The following is a 12,625-nucleotide window of genomic DNA, read 5'->3' as shown; positions in this document are numbered from 1 at the left end:
GCTGACAGGTGGCAAATGGAGTTTAATGCAGAAAAGTGTGAGGTGATTCATTTTGGAAGGAATAACAGGAATACAGAGTACAGGGCTAATGGTAAGATTCTTGGTAGTGTGGATGAGCAGAGAGAGCTCGGTGTCCATGTCCATAGATCCCTGAAAGTTGCCACCCGGGTTGAGAGCATTGTTAAGAAGGCGTACGGTGTGTTAGGTTTTATTGGTAGAGGAATTTAGTTTCGGAGCCCTGAGGTCATGTTGCAGTTGTACAATACTCTGGTGCGGCCGCATTTGGAGTATTGCGTGCAGTTCTGGTCGCCACATTATAGGAAGGATGTGGAAGCATTGGAAAGGGTACAGAGGAGATTTACAAGGAAGTTGCCTGGTATGGAGGGAAGATCTTACGAGGAAAGGCTGAGGGACTTGAGGCTGTTTTCGTTAGAGAGAAGAAGGTTAAGAGATGACTTAATTGAGGCATACAAGATGATCAGAGGATTAGATAGGGTGGACATTGAGTGCCTTTTCCCTCAGATGATGATGTCCAGCAAGAAGGGACATAGCTTTAAATTGAGGGGAGATAGATATAGGACAGATATCAGAGGCAGGTTCTTTACTCAGAGAGTAGTAAGGGTGTGGAATGCCCTGCCTGCAACAGTACTGGACTCGCCAACACTAAACGCATTCAAATGGTCATTGGATAGGCATATGGACGATAAGGGAATAGTGTAGATGGGCTTTAGAGGGGTTTCACAGGTTGGCACAACATCGAGGGCCAAATGGCCTGTACTGCGCTGTAATGTTCTATGTTCTATACCAGGAGACAGTGGAAGACAAAGACAAAATGAAGACGGACCTGATGACCTGCTTCATGATCGTCGTTACATCACTACAGTTGCGCGCATTATCAGCCCCTATATTCTTCACCACAAAGGCCCCTAAACATTACCACCCAACACGATACCCCTAGCCCGGACACTACACCACACATAGAAACAGCCACTGATACCCCCACATGGTGCAAAATCATCATAAAGTGGTATTCCCTTTCTTACACGGTACAAGCCCTATTGATTATAGCAATACTTTGCAGTGTCGTCCAAACACTCAGATTTCGGAAATGATGAAGGAGAGCATACCACCCTCCAGTATACACACTCAGAGCCCCTTTTTACAGACTTCAACAAACCCCACACTCTTTTTGAACCCTTTTTCTCCCTAATAAATTCCGCGGTTTTAATAAAATTACTTTCTCTGTAAATGGCATAAGTGTTAAGTAGAAATGTGATGCTGCTATTGTTTATTTTGTACTGTAATATAAGTTCCTTTGGTTATTAGCTAGCAGCATAAGTGTAGTTTAAGTAAGGACAGTTAGAGGGTCCCCTTTGTGTAAAGAAATTGAAATTTATGAGTGAATGTCATAGTGCCCCCTTAGAGTTTTTAGAGATGTGTGTTGTATTAAAAAACTTGGGTAAATGTTCCAATCCATAGGACAGAGTAGGATAGCAGCTCTCCTTGATTAAGGGTATCCGGCACACCAGGGAACAGAACAAGATTCAGTAGAGTGATCCATCACGCTTCGCATTTAAGATCAAGAGGACAGACTGTAGCCTCCTGGGATGCCACTTACAACAAGAAACATGGACGTTCGCAAATCCTAAAGGGAAATATAGACAATGTAAGATTCAGGCAGGCACAGAGCTTGCATGTATATTTGTGAGCAGAGAATCCAGACAGCATCGAAACCCCCAACTGATTAGCAGTTATTGGCGACCTCTGACGGGACTCGACCCAGAAGTGATTTTGCAACTCCGAGAGAACCCACAAAACGTTTGAATTAGAAATCCAAATTGGAAAAGTAAAAGAAACCACAAGCGTAACACCTTTATCGATCAACCTCCAAGATTCGGAAGTGTGCAGTAACTTGCATGCGTACGAACAAGGGATATAAGGTAACCTCGATAGATTTTGTTGAGTGAAGCTTTCGGGAGTTGTGTGAACCGAAAAATAGCCTCGGCCATACCCTCTGTTTACATCACTGCTTTATTCCCAAATTCAAGGTGGAAATACAGAGATTACGGTAGAGATACAGAGATTACGGTAGAAATGGCAATGAAGGCAATGGAACGCCTTATGTACCCACAGGAACCCGAGATCGCAGCGACCAATAGAGCAGAACAGTGCCCCATATGGGAAGAGGAAATTAGGAAGTATCTAAAGCGGAAAGGATGGCCCCTATGGTCTGAGTTTTGTGCAAATGAAGAGACAGGTCCTGGTAGTATAGGACAAACTTGGTGGGATAACCTGACCGAGATCCATAAAAAGAGTTTAGGTAAAGTTCATAAGCCGATGGCAATCGTGTCCTGTTTGGCACAATTGCGAGGCACAGAGGTAGTCCTAAAGGAAGAGTGCTAAATTGGGGAAAGGCCAAATATAACAAAATTCGGCAGGAGCTAGGGAATGTGGATTAGGAGCAGCTGTTTAAGGGTATATCCACATTTGAAATGTGGAAGTCTTTTAAGGAAAGGCAGGACAGACATGTCCCTGTGAAAATGAGGGATAGAAATAGCAAGATTAGAGAACCATGGATGACGGGTGGAATTGTGAGACTAGCTAAGATGAAAAAGGAAGCATACATAAGATCGAGGCGACTCAAAACTGATGAAGCTTTGGAGGAATATCGGGAAAATAGGACAAATCTCAAACGCGCAATAAAAAGGACTAAAAGGGGTCATGAAATATCTTTGGCTAACAGGGTTAAGGAAAATCCCAAAGCCTTTTATCCGTATATAAGGAGCAAGAGAGTAACTAGAGAAAGGATTGGCCCACTCAAAGATAAAAGAGGGAATTTATGCGTGGAGTCAGAGGAAATGAGTGAGATTCTTAATGAGTACTTTGCATCGGTATTCACCAAAGAGAGGGACATGACGGATGTTGAGGCTAGGGATGGATGTTTAAATACTCTAGGTCATGTCGGCATAAGGAAGGGGAGGTTTTGGGTATTCTAAAAGACATTAAGGTGGACAAGTCCCCAGGACCGGATGGGATCTATCCCAGGTTACTGAGGGAAATGAGGAACGAAATAGCTGGGGCCTTAACAGATATCTTTGCAGCATCCTTGAGCACGGGTGAGGTCCCGGAGGACTGGAGAATTGCTAATGTTGTCCCTTTGTTTAAGAAGGGTAGCAGGGATAATCCAGGGAATTATAGACCTGTGAGCTTGACGTCAGTGGTAGGCAAACTATTGGAGAAGATACTGAGGGATAGGATCTATTCACATTTGGAAGAAAATAGACTTATCAGTGATAGGCAGCATGGTTTTGTACAGGGAAGGTCATGTCTTACAAATCTTTTTTTTTTTAAATAATTTTTATTTAAAAATTTTGATTTTATACAACATTGACGCACCTTAGTAAAATACCGAAAATAACAATAATATTAACAATCATATACATTCGCCCCATCCCCATGAACAACCCAGCATTTTAACAACAACGCAAATTAACACACTATAAAGTTACAGAATAAACACTACAATAATGCACCCCCCCCCCCCCCCCCCCCCCGGGTTGCTGCTGCTATTGACCCAGTTACCTATCTCTGAGCCAGGAAGTCCAGAAAAGGCTGCCATCGTTTATAGAACCCTTGTATTGATCCTCTCAGGGCAAATTTGACCTTTTCCAATTTTATAAATCCCGCCATGTCACTGATCCAGGTCTCCACGCTTGGGGGCCTTGCATCCTTCCATTGTAACAGAATCCTTCGACGGGCTACTAGGGACGCAAAGGCCAGGACACCGGCCTCTTTCGCCTCCTGCACTCCCGGCTCTACCACGACTCCAAAAATCGCGAGTCCCCACCCTGGTTTGACCCTGGATCCAACCACCCTCGACACCGTCCCCGCCACCCCCTTCCAGAATTCTTCCAGTGCTGGGCATGCCCAGAACATATGGGCGTGGTTCGCTGGACTCCCCGAACATCTGGTGCACCTGTCCACACCCCCAAAGAACCTACTCATCCTAGTCCCGGACATGTGGGCCCGGTGCAGCACCTTAAATTGGATGAGACTAAGCCTCGCACATGAGGAGGAAGAGTTGACTCTCTCCAAGGCCTCCGCCCAAGTCCCATCCTCTATCTGCTCCCCGAGTTCCCCCTCCCATTTAGCCTTCAGCTCCTCCACTGACGACTCCTCCACCTCCTGCATTACCTTATAGATGTCAGACACCTTCCCCTCTCCGACCCACACCCCCGAAAGCACTCTGTCCATCGCCCCCCGCGAGGGCAGCAAAGGGAACTCCTCTACCTGTCGCCTAGCAAACGCCTTTACCTGCAAGTATCTGAACATGTTCCCTTGGGGAAGGCCAAATTTATCTTCCAGTTCCCCCAGGCCCGCAATCCTCCCGCCAATGAACAGGTCCCTCAATTTGCTGATGCCTGCCCTTTGCCACCCCCTGAATCCCCCATCCGTGTTCCCCGGGATGAACCGATGGTTGCCACCCAGTGGAGCCTCCATCGAGCCCCCTGTTTACCCCCCGATGCCGTCTCCACTGTCCCCAGATTCTTAGGGTCGCCGCCACCACCGGGCTCGTGGTAAACCTCTTAGGGGAGAGCGGCAACGGCGCCGTTACCATGGCACCCAGGCTCGTACCTCTACATGACGCCATCTCCATTCTTTTCCACGCCGCCCCTCCCCCATCATCATCCATTTACGCACCATTGACACATTGGCTGCCCAATAGTACCCCAGAAGGTTGGGCAGCGCCAGCCCGCCTCTATCCCTTCCTCGCTCCAGGAACACCCTCCTCACTCTCGGAGTCCCATGTGCCCACACAAAGCTCAGAATACTGCTGGTCACTCTCCTAAAGAAGGCCCTGGGGATAAATATGGGCAGGCACTGAAAAAGGAACAAGAACCTCGGAAGCACCGTCATTTTGACGGACTGTACCCTCCCCGCCAACGACAATGGCAGCATGTCCCACCTCCTGAACTCCTCCTCCATCTGATCTACCAGTCTGGTGAAGCTATGCTTGTGAAGAGTCCCCCAGTCCCTGGCCACCTGCACCCCCAGGTACCTAAAGCTCTCCCCTGCCCGCCTAAGCGGGAGCCTACCAATTCCTTCCTCCTGGTCTCCAGGGTGCACCACAAACACCTCGCTCTTGCCTAAGTTTAATTTATAACCTGAAAAGGTCCCAAACTCGGCTAGCAACTCCATCACTCCCGGCATCCCTCCCACCGGGTCCGCCACATACAGTAACAGGTCGTCGGCATACAACGACACCCTATGTTCCTCTCCACCTCGCACCAAGCCTCTCCACCTCTCTGAATCCATCAACGCCATCGCCAGCGGCTCGATTGCCAGTGCAAACAACAAGGGGGACAGGGGGCAACCCTGCCTGGTCCCTCGGTAAAGCCGGAAGTACTCCGACCTCCTTCTATTCGTGGCCACGCACGCCATCGGGGCCTCATATAGCAGCCGTACCCATCTAATGAACCCTTCACCAAATCCAAACCTCCCCAACACCTCCCATAGGTACCACCACTCCACTCTATCGAAGGCCTTCTCTGCATCCAGCGCCACCACTATCTCTGCCTCCCCCTCAATCGCCGGCATCATGATGACATTCAGCAATCTCCGCATATTCGTGTTCAGCTGCCTTCCCTTCACAAAACCTGTCTGGTCCTCGTGCACAACCCCTGGCACACAGTCCTCTATCCTGGTGGCCAGGATTTTTGCCAGCACCATAGCATCCACGTTGAGGAGAGATATGGGCCTGTATGAACCACACTGCTGGGGGTCCTTGTCCTTCTTTAAAATTAACGAGATCAGCGCCCGCGACATCGTCGGGGGCAAAGTCCCCCCTTCCCACGCTTCATTGAGTGTCCGCACCAGCAAGGGGCCCACTAGGTCCACAAACTTTTTATAAAATTCCACCGGGAACCCATCCGGCCCCGGTGCCTTCCCTGACTGCATCTGCCCGATCCCCTTAACTAGCTCCTCCAGCTCAATCGGCGCACCCAGCCCCTCCACCTTGTCCTCCTGCACCTTCGGGAAAGAAAGCCTGTCAAGGAACCTCTCCATTCCCCTCCTCTCCCCCGTTGGCTCCGACCGGTACAGTTCCCCGTAAAAGTCCTTGAAGACCTCATTCACCTCTACCCCCTTCCACACCACATTCCCACTCTTGTCTCTCCCTCCAGCAATCTCCTTAGCCGCATCCCGCTTACGGAGCTGATGAGCCAGCATCCTACTCGCCTTTTCACCATGTTCCTACACTGCCCCTTGTGCCTTCCTCCACTGTGCCTCCGCCTTACTAGTGGTCAGCAAATCAAATTTAGCCTGCAGGCTGCGCCTCTCCCCCAACAGTCCCTCCTCTGGTTCCTCTGCATACCTCCTGTCCACCTCCAGCATCTTTCCCACCAGTCTATCCCTCTCACTCCTCTCGCTCCTCTCCCTGTGTGCTCGGATGGATATCAGCTCCCCACAAATTACTGCCTTCAGGGCTTCCCAGACCATCCCCACCTGAACCTCCCCCGTATCATTCACCTCAAGGTACCCCTCAATACTTGCCCGGACCCTCCTACACACCTCCTCCTCCGCCAACAACACCACATCCAACCGCCACAACGGACGTTGGTCCCGCACCTCCCCCATCTCCAACTCTATCCAATGCGGAGCGTGGTCGGAGATTGCAATGGCCGAATACTCGGCCTCCTCCACTCTCGGAATCAGTCCCCTACTCACCACGAAGAAATCTATCCGAGAGTAGACCCTATGTACGTGGGAGAAGAAAGAGTACTCGCGTGCCCTTGACCTCACAAACCTCCATGGATCCACTCCACCCATCTGATCCATAAACCCTCTCAGTACCTTGGCCGCCGCCGACCTCCTACCCGTCCTAGAGCTGGACCGATCCAGTGAAGGATCCAACACCGTATTAAAGTCCCCCACTATGATCAGACCTCCCGCCTCCAGATCCGGGATCCGTCCCAACATACGCCTCATAAAGCCCGCATCGTCCCAATTTGGGGCATACACACTAGCCAGTACCACCTTCTCTCCTTGTAGCCTGCCCCTAACCATAACATACCTACCCCCCTTATCCGTCACCACCTCCGATGCCTCAAACAACACATTTTTCCCCACCAGAATCGCCACTCCCCGGTTCTTCACATCCAACCCAGAGTGGAAAACCTGCCCCACCCATCCCTTCCTCAGGCGGACCTGGTCCGACACCCTCAGGTGGGTCTCCTGAAGCATTGCCACATCTGCCTTTAGCCCCTTCAGGTGAGCCAGTACCCTCGACCGCTTCACCGGCCCATTCAACCCTCTCACATTCCAGGTGACCAACCGGATCAGAGGGCGTCCCTCCCCCATCGGCTAGCCATAGCCCGTCGACTGCCCGCCCCAGGCCAGCACCCCCTGCCTGACCCCGTCCCCATAGCGACAACCCCTCACCTCTGTCCCCCCAGCCCCCACCAGCTCCTTCTTGACCCTACCAGCAGTAACCCGGTATTCCCCTTTCCCCCCCCCCCCCCCCCCCCCCCTCCCTTCCCCCCCAGGCTAGGAACATTCCCAGCCGCGAACCGTCCTCCATTGTACTTCCGTGGGTCAGTTAACTTCTGCTGACCCCGGAAACTCCCGCCAATAGCCCGACCCCTCCCGAAGTGGGATCATCCCCCAATCTATCCCTCCTCCAGGCACCGCTCCAGCTCGGGGAAGAACCAGTTAAGGCCCCGCCTCCCCGTCACCGTCTCCACCCCCCAGCCCCGCAGCACGGGAAACCAGACGAAAGCCCGCGCTTTCGCACTGCCCCACCACACCCTTCTGACGCAGCTCCCAAATATCAGCCCCACTCCATACACCCAACCCGACATAGAATACAACAGACCCCCCCGACCCTCCCCTCAAGATACACAGCCCAAACAATGCCCCACAGCACAAGAACAAAAACATAGCAGAACAGCCCCTCCGTAAATAACCATATCAAAATTGCAAAAGTACTAAAACAAGAGGAAAAAAACAGAAGAAAAAGAGAACACAGCAACAGCAGAATCCAGCACTAATATCTTACAGCCGACCTCGCAACCCCCAACCCCGAGTTCAAGTCCAGTTTCTCCTTCCGCACGAAGGCCCACGCCTCCTCCGGGGAATCGAAATAATGGTGCCGGTCCAAATACGTTACCCACAGGCGCGCGGGCTGCAACATTCCGAACTTTATCTTTTTTCTATAAAGCACCTCTTTCGTCCGATTAAATCCGGACCGCGCTTAGCCACCTCCGCACTCCAGTCCTGGTAGATCCGTACTACCCCATTCTCCCACTTGCTGCTCTTCACCTTCTTGGCCCAGCGCAGCACGCACTCCTGATCACTGAACCGGTGGAACCTCACCAGCACCGCACGCGGGGGTTCATCTTCCTTGGGCCTCCTGGCCAGCACCCTCTGCGCTCCCTCCAGCTCCAAGGGCAGATGGAGAGACCCGGCCCCCACTAGCGAATTCAGCATTACAGCCACGTAGGCTGTCAGATCCGATCCCTCCAGCCCCTCCGCAAGGCCCAAGATCCGCAGGTTTTTCAGCCTCATGCGGTGATCAAGCTCCTCGAAACGTTCCTGCCACTTCTTGTGGAGTGCCTCGTGCCCCTCCACCTTACTTACGAGGACCACGGCCTCCTCCTCTCGTTCAGTGGCCTGCGTCTGCAACTCCTTGATGGCAGCACCCTGGGTGGACTGAATCTCTGACAGCCTTCTGTTCGTTTCCTGCAGAGAGCTCAGTACCTCATCCTTGAATTCTTTAAAGCAGCGCAGGAGATCAGTTTGTTGCTCCTGGGCCCAGAGCCTCCATTCCTCTGGAGCTCTGTCGGCAGCCATCTTGGATCCCTTGCCCCGTTTTTTCTGAGGAGCTGCTGCTGTTTTTTCCCCCTTTCCACTCCGAGTTCGAGGCATGGACTGCGGGGAAAGTCGTTCAGCACACCTTCCCCCACCGGGAGACGTCGAAAAATTTCCGTTTTGGGCTCTCAAAAGAGCCGAAAAGTCTCTTTAAAACGGGAGCTCCCAAAAGTGTGGCTTCCTACTCCATCACAGCCACCAGAAGTCCATGTCTTACAAACCTAATAGAATTCTTTGAGGAAGTGACAAAGTTAATTCATGAGGGAAGGGCTGTAGATGTCATATACATGGACTTCAGTAAGGCGTTTGATAAAGTTTCCCATGGCAGATTGATGGAAAAAGTGAAGTCGTATGGGGTTCAGGGTGTACTAGCTAGATGGATAAAGAACTGGCTGGGCAACAGGAGACAGAGAGTAGCGGTGGAAGGGAGTGTCTCAAAATGCAGAAAGGTGACCAGTGGTGTTCCACAGGGATCCGTGCTCAGACCACTGTTGTTTCTGATATACATAAATGATCTGGACGAAAGTATAGGTGGTCTGATGAGCAAGTTTGCAGATGATACTAAGATTGGTGGAGTTGCAGATAGCGAGGAGGACTGTCAGAGAATACAGCAAAATATAGATAGACTGGAGAGTTGGGCAGAGAAATGGTAGATGGAGTTCAATCCAGGCAAATGCGAGGTGATGCATTTTGGAAGATCTAATTCAAGAGCGGAATATATGGTCAATGGAAGAGTCCTGGGGAAAATTGATGTACAGAGAGATCTGGGAGTTTCAGGACCATTGTACCCTGAAGGTGGCAACGCAGGTCGATAGAGTGGTCAAGAAGGCATACAGCATGCTTGCCTTCATCAGACAGGGTACTGAGTACAAGAGTCGGCAGGTCATGTTACAGTTGTATAGGACTTTGGTTAGGCCACATTTGGAATACTGCGTGCAGTTCTGGTCGCCACATTACCAGAAGGATATGGATGCTTTAGAGAGGGTGCAGAGGAGGTTCACCAGGATGTTGCCTGGGATGGAGGGTACTAGCTATGAAGAAAGGTTGAGTAGATTAGGATTGTTTTCGTTGGAAAGACGGAGGTTGAGGGGGGACCTGATTGAGGTCTACAAAATTATGAGAGGTATGGACAGGGTGGCTAGCAACAAGCTTTTTCCAAGAGTGGGGGTGTCAATTACAAGGGGTCACGATTTCAAGGTGAGAGGGGGAAAGTTTAAGGGAGATGTGCGTGGAAAGTTTTTTACGCAGAGGGTGGTGGGTGCCTGGAACGCTTTGCCAGCGGAGGTGGTAGAGGCAGGCACGATAGCATCATTTAAGATGCATCTAGACAGGTATATGAACGGGCGGGGGAACAGAGGGAAGTAGATCCTTGGAAAATAGGCAACAGGTTTACATAAAGGATCTGGATCGGCACAGGCTGGGAGGGCCGAAGGGCCTGTTCCTGTGCTGTAATTTTCTTTGTTCTTTGTTCTTTGACTACGAACACAGGATTAGCTCAGTGGGACCTCACTGGTTTGATCCACAAACCATTACCACGGACAAAACAATTAGGGAAGTCTTAAAAAAATACAAAGCATCTTTTGCGCAGTACAAGCACAATTGCGGTAAAATTCCAGGAATGGTCAGCATTACAGGTCCCGATCCTAAGCCCCAGAAACAATACGGTTTTCCACAGCAAGCCGAGGGAGAAATAGCTACGGTAATTCAATGTTTATTGGACCAAGGTGTAATTCGGCCCGTAGCCTCAACGACCAATGCCACGATTTGGCCCGTAAGAAAATCAGATGGTTCATGGAAACCCAGGGTTTCTCTGCCTATCACTTTTCCTGTTTCCATCTTTTGTTTTTGTCTTTGATTCTCCCTCCTCTCACTTCTTGAACAGGTTCCCATGCCCCTGCCATTTGAGTTTAAACCCTCCCCGACCACTCTAGCAAATACTCCCCCTTAAAACAGCAATCATGGTCCTGCCTAGGTGTAATCTGTCCAGTTTATACTGGTCCCACCTCCCACAAAATTGATCCCAATGTGGCACGAATCTGAAACCAAACCCCCCCCCCCCCCCACCCCCCCATCAGACCATCTCTCCAGCCACATATTCATCTGATATATACTATTTCTACAGGGTAGCATGGTGGTTAGCATAAATGCTTCACAGCTCCAGGGTCCCAGGTTCGATTCCCGGCTGGATCACTGTCTGTGAGGAGTCTGCACGTCCTCCCCCTGTGTGCGTGGGTTTCCTCCGGGTGCTCCGGTTTTCTCCCACAGTCCAAAGATGTGCGGGTTAGGTGGATTGGCCATGCTAAATTGCCCGTAGTGTCCTAATTAAAGTAAGGTTAAGGGGGTGTTGTTGGGTTACGGGTATAGGGTGGATACGTGTGTTTGAGTGGGGTGATCATGGCTCGGCACAACGTTGAGGGCCGAGGGGCCTGTTCTGTGCTGTACTGTTCTATGTTCTACTCTGACTAGCAAGTGGCACTGGTAATCGAGATCACTGCCTTTGAGATCCAACTTCTCAATTTTCTTCCTAACTTCCTATTCATCCCAAGGAGGAGGAAACACAGGGATTCATCCCAAGGAGGAGAAAACATGCCGAGGGGAGGATGAGGCATCCATGGTGATGAGGGAAGTCAAGGACAGCATAAAAGCAAAAGAAAAAGCATACAAAGTGGCGAGGATTATTGGGAAACCAGAGGATTGGGAAGCCTTTAAGAGTAAGCAGAGGATAGCTAAGAAAGCAATGGGGGTGGTTGAACATCAAATATGTGTGTAAGTTACCTAGTATTTTAAAAGATACGTTTGGGGCAACAATAGACATTGTTCCACTGGAAAATGAGGCTGGAGAAGTAGTAACAGGAAACAAAGAAATGGCAGAGGAACTGAATAGTTACTTTGCATCAGTCTTCATGGTGGAAGACACCAGTGGGATACCAGAACTTCAGGAGAATCAGAGGGCAGAGGTGAGTGTAGTGGCCATCACTAAGGAGAAGGTCCTGGGGAAACTGAAAGGTTTGAAGGTGGCTAAATCACCTGGACCAGATGGACTACATCCCACGGTTCTCAAGGAGATAGCGGAGGAGATTGTGAAGGCAGGTGGTGATCTTTCAGGAATCACTGAGGGCAGGGAGGGTCCTGAGAACTGGAAAATGGCTACTGTTACACCCCTGTTTAAGAAGGGAAGGAGTCAGAAGACGGGAAATTATAGGCTGGTTCTCCTGACTTTGGTGATTGGTAAGATTTTAGAGTCCATTATTAAAGTACTTCGAAGTGCATAATAAAATTAATAAAATAGCAAGGCTTTGGCAAGGGGAGGTTATATCTGATAAATCTGTGAGAATTTTTGAGGAGGTAACAAGGAAGTTACACAAAGGACAACCAGTGGACATGATCTATTCAGATCTCAAGGTGTCATCTCGGAGACTGTTAAATAAGGTAAGAGCCCATAATGTTAGCGGCAAGATACTGGCATGGATAGAGGATTGGCTGACTGGCAGAAGGCAAAGAGTGGGAAGAAAGAGCTATTTTTCAGGATGGAAGCTGGTGACTGGTGGTCTGCCTCAAGGGTCGGTGTTGGGAGCACAGCTTTTCACAATACATTAACGATCTGGAAGAAGGAACTGAGCGCGTTGTTGCTAAGTTTTCAGAGGATACAAAGATATGCAGAGGGACAAGTAGTATTGATGAAGGGGAGGTGGGGCGGGGGGGGGGTGGAGTTCTGCAGAAGGACTTGGACAGGATAGGGAGAGCGGGCAAAATAAGT

The sequence above is a fragment of the Scyliorhinus canicula genome, chromosome 3 (assembly GCF_902713615.1).
Source record: "Scyliorhinus canicula chromosome 3, sScyCan1.1, whole genome shotgun sequence".
Classification (NCBI taxonomy): domain Eukaryota; kingdom Metazoa; phylum Chordata; class Chondrichthyes; order Carcharhiniformes; family Scyliorhinidae; genus Scyliorhinus; species Scyliorhinus canicula.
Note: the sequence above shows the minus strand (reverse complement) of the source record.